This window comes from Salvelinus sp. IW2-2015, linkage group LG25 (genome assembly GCF_002910315.2).
Source record: "Salvelinus sp. IW2-2015 linkage group LG25, ASM291031v2, whole genome shotgun sequence".
In the NCBI taxonomy this organism is placed as follows: Eukaryota; Metazoa; Chordata; class Actinopteri; order Salmoniformes; family Salmonidae; genus Salvelinus; species Salvelinus sp. IW2-2015.
Genome location: NC_036865.1, coordinates 23202361 through 23208551, shown reverse-complemented (window position 1 = coordinate 23208551; position 6191 = coordinate 23202361). Strand labels below are relative to the sequence as shown.

The 6191-nt window shown below is 43.9% G+C and overlaps 1 pseudogene; it reads right to left on the bottom strand.

Annotated features, from left to right (window-relative positions):
• Nucleotides 1–284: 284 nt before the first annotated feature.
• Nucleotides 285–6191, bottom strand: part of LOC111951758 (small ribosomal subunit protein uS5m-like) — a 108901-nt pseudogene continuing 102994 nt past the window's right edge.

Below are 6191 nucleotides of genomic sequence, written 5' to 3'. Positions count from 1 at the left end.
TTTACAAAGTCATTCACTGTTAAAAGCTCTTGAGTTCTTTGAATTCATCTTGCTGCATTGTTACCACCAAGTTTCGTTTTATGTGCTTGTGGAAGGTGGTGACTATGTTAGTAGTTGCATGCTGGAATGTAGGCGGAAATGAACTGAAAGCTAAAACAGCAAGAGCCTCTGGAGCGAGCAGTGGACAGCTGCTGAGGAAATTATCACTATAACTGTCATCAAAGCATGACATGTCCTGACAGCTCCTTCAAAAGTAATAGAACACAACACAAGCCATTTTGGAGAGTTTACATTTTTATTAGACAGCTGTCATTTTCGACAACGTCACATGAACAAGTGATTTTGAAAGAACATTATTCTGACAGTACAAACAGACACACTCTATTGGTTGAGTTAAACTGTTTAGATATGAAGCTCTTTTCGATGCATTTCACAACCTTTGGTGAAATATAAAGTCATGATGTTACATGCACACGAGAAACACTTTTTTCACACCACTTCGATACAGCTACGACCGGAAATGAATTTTTCGTAGCAGGTTCGGAGAACTAACACAGCAGGTTAGTAGAATTAACGTACCAAGTAGGAGAATTAGGTTAAGGTCAGGAAAATGGGTAGGGTTAGCAAAAATTCTCTCCTAAKCGGCTACAAAAATCACTTCCGGTCGTAGCTGTACTGTAGTGGAGTGAAAAGAGTGTCTCATATGTCGTTTCCACTGGGGTGAGTCTCTTGATGATGAGRTCCATGGAGCTCCAGTCTAAGAAGTCTCATGATGCCTGAGAGCCACGCTTCCTTCCCAGTCACACTCACCACCCAACAACCTGAACCCAGCCAAACATCTCTCCAACCCCAKCGGTCCAGTTCATAGGGCCGGACTTCTGCTCTGTTCGCATTATCGTCGTGTTGCGGTCACCAGATGGTCCTCTTGATCCCGGCCCAGACTGAGCGTTTCATGCCCTGAGCGGCACGGACGTCGTCCCAGGTGAGCCGCATGTTAGGGATCTCTTCCTCGGGTTCGGGGTCAGGACGCACTCCGTGCACAGTGCTCTGTCAGATGAACTCTCATCAACTTGTTGCTCCTCTGGGTTGAGCACAGCTTGTTAGGGCAGCCATACACACACATTTTATTTTTTTACCTTTATTTAACTAGGCAWGTCAGTTAAGAACAAATTATTATTTTTAATGACAGCCTAGGAACAGTGGGTTAAACTGCCTTGTTCAGGGGCAGAATGACAGATTTGTACCTTGTCAGCTCGGGGATTCAAACTTGCAACCTCTCGGTTACTAGCCCAACGCTCTAACCACTAGGCTACCCTGCCGCCCCAAAATGCTCTACCACACCTCGGCGCTGTTTCTTCATGAGTAGGGTGGTCCTCTTGAAGGTGGAGTTGATATCATGGTAAACTGTTACAAAGAAAAAAAACATCCATGTCAACCCAGCTCAGTCATCAGCTCACCCCAGCCAGTATGACCCTTTCCCTCTGGCCAACAAAGTGCACTAAACAGGGAATAGGGGGACATTTTTTCATCTCTCCCGATGAGCCATGGGGGATGAGTCAGAACCTTGAGTGAGTGTGACTGAGTGGGTTAGTGACAGGAGTCAAAGAGCCAGCCTGTCCTGTGTTAGTCTGGGCCGGCATGGCACAAACACATCACCCACAGAACAGAACACTTACAGTAGCTGCAGGAGGTCCGGGCCTGTTAGGAACAGCCTCTTTCAGTGTGTGTATGTGTGACTAACACAGAGACCAACTTACAGCAAGAGAATTAAACAAAACCCTACAGAGAGAAAAACGTGCCTTTCATCTAGCAATTTGCAGCAACTGCCCCTCTGCAGAAAACCTTCAACAAGAATATTACTGTTCACACATTTTGTTATGTGATCAATATTCAACTTATTTTGTGCAGTGCTGTAAATATGCAGTTTGATTAGTCTGTTGAGGGAATAGATCATATATTATTTGAGCTCGCTCACTTAAAGTACAGGGGTTTGCATAGGGAAAAGCCTGGTTCACTGCTCAGACAGTCAGAATAAACATAGAAAGCCGGTTCAGTCATGACAGTCAGATAAACATAGGAAAAAGCCTGGTTCACTGCTCAGACAGTCAGAATAAACATAGGAGAAGCCTGGTTCACTGTCTCGACAGTCAGAATAAACATAGGAAAAAGCCTGGTTCACTGCTCAGACAGTCAGAATAAACATAGGAAAAAGCCTGGTTCACTGCTCAGACAGTCAGAATAAACATAGGAAAAGCCTGGTTCACTGCTCAGACAGTCAGAATAAACATAGGAGAAGCCTGGTTCACTGCTCAGACAGTCAGAATAAACATAGGAAAAACCTGGTTCACTGTTCAGACAGTCAGAATAACATAGGAAAAAGCCTGGTTCACTGTTCAGACAGTCAGAATAAACATAGGAAAAGCCTGGTTCACTGTTCAGACAGTCAGAATAAACATAGGAAAAGCTGGTTCAAGTCATACAGTCAGATAAACATAGGAAAAGCCTGGTTCACAGTTCAGACAGTCAGAATAAACATAGGAAAAGCCTGGTTCACTGTTCAGACAGTCAGAATAAACATAGGAAAGCCTGGTTCACTGCTCAGACAGTCAGAATAAACATAGGAAAAGCCTGGTTCACAGTTAGACCGTCAGAATAACATAGGAAAAAGCCTGGTTCACTGCTCAGACAGTCAGAATAAACATAGGAAAGCCTGGTTCACTGCTCAGACAGTCAGAATAAACATAGGAAAAGCCTGGTTCACTGCTCAGACAGTCAGAATAAACATAGGAAAGCCTGGTTCACAGTTCAACAGTCAGAATAAACATAGGAAAAGCCTGGTTCACTGCTCAGACAGTCAGAATAAACATAGGAAAAAGCCTGGTTCACTGTTCAGACAGTCAGAATAAACATAGGAAAAGCTGGTTCACTGCAGACAGTCAGAATAAACATAGGAAAGCCTGGTTCACTGCTCAGACAGTCAAATAAACATAGTAAAAAAGCCTGGTTCACTGTTCAGACAGTCAGAATAAACATAGGAGAAGCCTGGTTCACTGTTCAGACAGTCAGAATAAACATAGGAGAAGCCTGGTTCACTGCTCAGACAGTCAGAATAAACATAGGAAAAAGCCTGGTTCACTGTTCAGACAGTCAGAATAAACATAGGAAAAGCTGGTTCACTGCTCAGACAGTCAGAATATAACATAGGAAAAAGCCTGGTTCACTGTTCAGACAGTCAGAATAACATAGGAAAAGCCTGGTTCACTGCTCAGACGTCAGAATAAACATAGGAAAAGCCTGGTTCACTGTTCAGACAGTCAGAAAAACAAGGAAAAGCCTGGTTCACTGCTCAGAAAGTCAGAATAAACATAGGAAACTACTGGTTTCACTGCTCAGACAGTCAGAATAAACATAGGAAAAGCCTGTTCACTGCTTCAGACAGTCAGAAGTAACATAGGAAAAGCCTGGTTCACTGCTCAGACAGTCAGAATAAACATAGGAAAAGCCTGGTTCACTGCTCAGACAGTCAGAATAAAAACAATGTTAGGGAAAACACATCCATGTCCTACAGGCATATGTCCCAATGGGCCAAGAGGAGATGTAGGGGAAGGAGGATGAGGAGTAGAGAAAGACACATTCTGATCTCACACAAACTCACACAGGCAGAGACCCACACACACAGTGACTTACTAGTGTGGTCGTTGTATCTCTCAATGTAGTACAGATAGTGAACTGCTCGGTTCTTGGCCTGTTGTAGGAAGAAGACCATTGTCAGTGTTCAACATTTCAACACAGTCTCTTCCATAATTAAACACATATGTGCCGAGTGTATAAAACATTAGGAACACCTGCTCTTTCAATAATATAGACTGATCAGGTGAATCCAGGTGAAAGCTATGATCCCTTATTGATGTCACTTGTTATATTCACTTCAAATCAGTGTAGATGAAGGGGAGGAGACAGGTTGAAGAAGGATGCTGGGACAACAGACATGGATTGTGTATGAGTGCCATTCAGAGCGTGAATGGGCAAGACAAAATATAGAAGTGCCTTTGGATGGGGTATGGTAGTAGGTGACAGGCCCACCGGTTTGTGTCAACAACTGCATTGCTGGTGGGTTTTTTAAAGGACATCCAGCCAACTTGACACAACTGTGGGAAGCARTGGAGTCAACATGGGCCAGCATCCCTMTGGAACGCTTTCAACACCTTGTAGAGTCRATGRCCCYACGAATTGAYGCTGTTCTGAGGGCGAAAGGGTGTACAGCTCAGTATTAGGAAGGTGTTCCTAATGTTTGTTATACTCCGTGTGTGCTGATAGACATCTTTTGGCCGTCATGTTGAACACACTCTTCACCTTTCAATCAAACAACAAGAGCAACAGATTCCAACATCAACCAGGTCAATATAGTTTAACAGATTCCAACATCAACCAGGTCAATATAGTTTAACAGATTCCAACATCAACCCAGGGTCAATATGTAAGAACTTTAACAGATTCCACATCAAAACCAGGTCCATATAGCTTTTAACAGATTCCAATACAAACCAGGTCCAATATAGTTAACAAGGTTCAACATCAACCAGGTCAATATAGTAACAGATTCAACATCAACCAGGTCATATAGTTATAACAGATTCCCCAACATCAACCAGGTCGATATAGTTTAACAGATTCCAACATCAACCAGGTCAATATAGCTTAGCAGATTCCACAAGGGACAGCTTAGATTGAGCCCTAAAAAGGAAAGTCCGGCTAGAATCCCAAAACCGTCAACTTGGAGAAATGACTTCTAACAAGATCATTTAAAACGACCCATTACTGCCAACACTGCAGAGCAGAACAATGTGAAACAGCCCCTCTTTATGGGAGGCAGAAGGAGCCGTTAACTTAGACATGCTATTATAAAGCAGAGGATGAGCCCTGGTGGAGAACTGAAGGGAGGAGGCAGGCCCCTGGTTCACTGCATTTGGTGATAATCTTCCCTTCCCTCCCTCTTCTCGGTTATTGCTTTCCTCCTAAAAGTCCCATCAAATAAACTGACCAGAGACTATAATCAAACGAACAAATGATCAATGGTTATCAAACAGAATGCAGGTAGCACCTTATTAAACCTTGGGCTTTTTAAGAGTGATTGATCTTTCCTTCAAGGCCTCAGTCGCCACTGTTTACACTTTGTGTCTGATGTTTGGACTGAGTTAAAGTTCCTGCTGGTGTCTGGGGGGCGGTGTGTGTGTGTGTGTGTGTTTGCCCCTGGGGAGACAGCCCATCTCATCCCTCCTTGACACCCTCTCAAAATTTAAAAGCTTTACAGCAGTCTGGATAGAGAGACGAATGCTGCACTCCCGTCCATTCACTCTGTTCGCCTCACTCCAGACAGATTTACGAGCTGCAGTGTGACCTGGGAGGCAGCAGAGGGCAGTGTGAGCATATGACAGGACCAGGGGACAAGACGAGGGTTAGCCATACATACAGCACTGCTCTACACACATCCACACACCTGTAACACACACATACACACAAACTGACCTAGAACATACATTTACACACACACACACACTGCAATACACACACAGCAAACATACTGAGCCAATATCCTCTGATCTAGACCATCACTGCCACAGACCAGTGAGTTGGAGGATCAGAGAAGAGATGGGGAACAGACCCAGGCAACACAAAGTGACTGAAGTAGTTATGTGAGCATTACTCTTGAGCAGCAGTGTCAGAGGCAATTTCCATCTGTGCAGCTACACACATGACTGTGTGAGGAAGAGCAGAGCAGGATACTGAGAAACAAACATTATGCTCTCTGGTGTATAGAGATGAGCAGCGTTCAACATCTACTCTGTCCCTGTACTGCACTAATGTGAGTGGACACTGTTGTTCACCATGTCCATCAATATCAATCACTGTTCTTGAGGTAGACTCAGGTAGTAGGCCAGTATACGGTTGCCTCTAAAATACTTGTATTTAGTTGTGCATCTGACTAGGTATCTGAAATACTTGTATTTAGTTGTGCATCTGACTAGGTATCTGAAATACTTGTATTTAGTAGAACTCAATTGCTCTCCTGCGCCCAAAACATGCACACACCACACACACACACACCACACACACACACACACACAACACACACACACACACACACACACACACCACACACACACCACACACACACACCACACACACACACA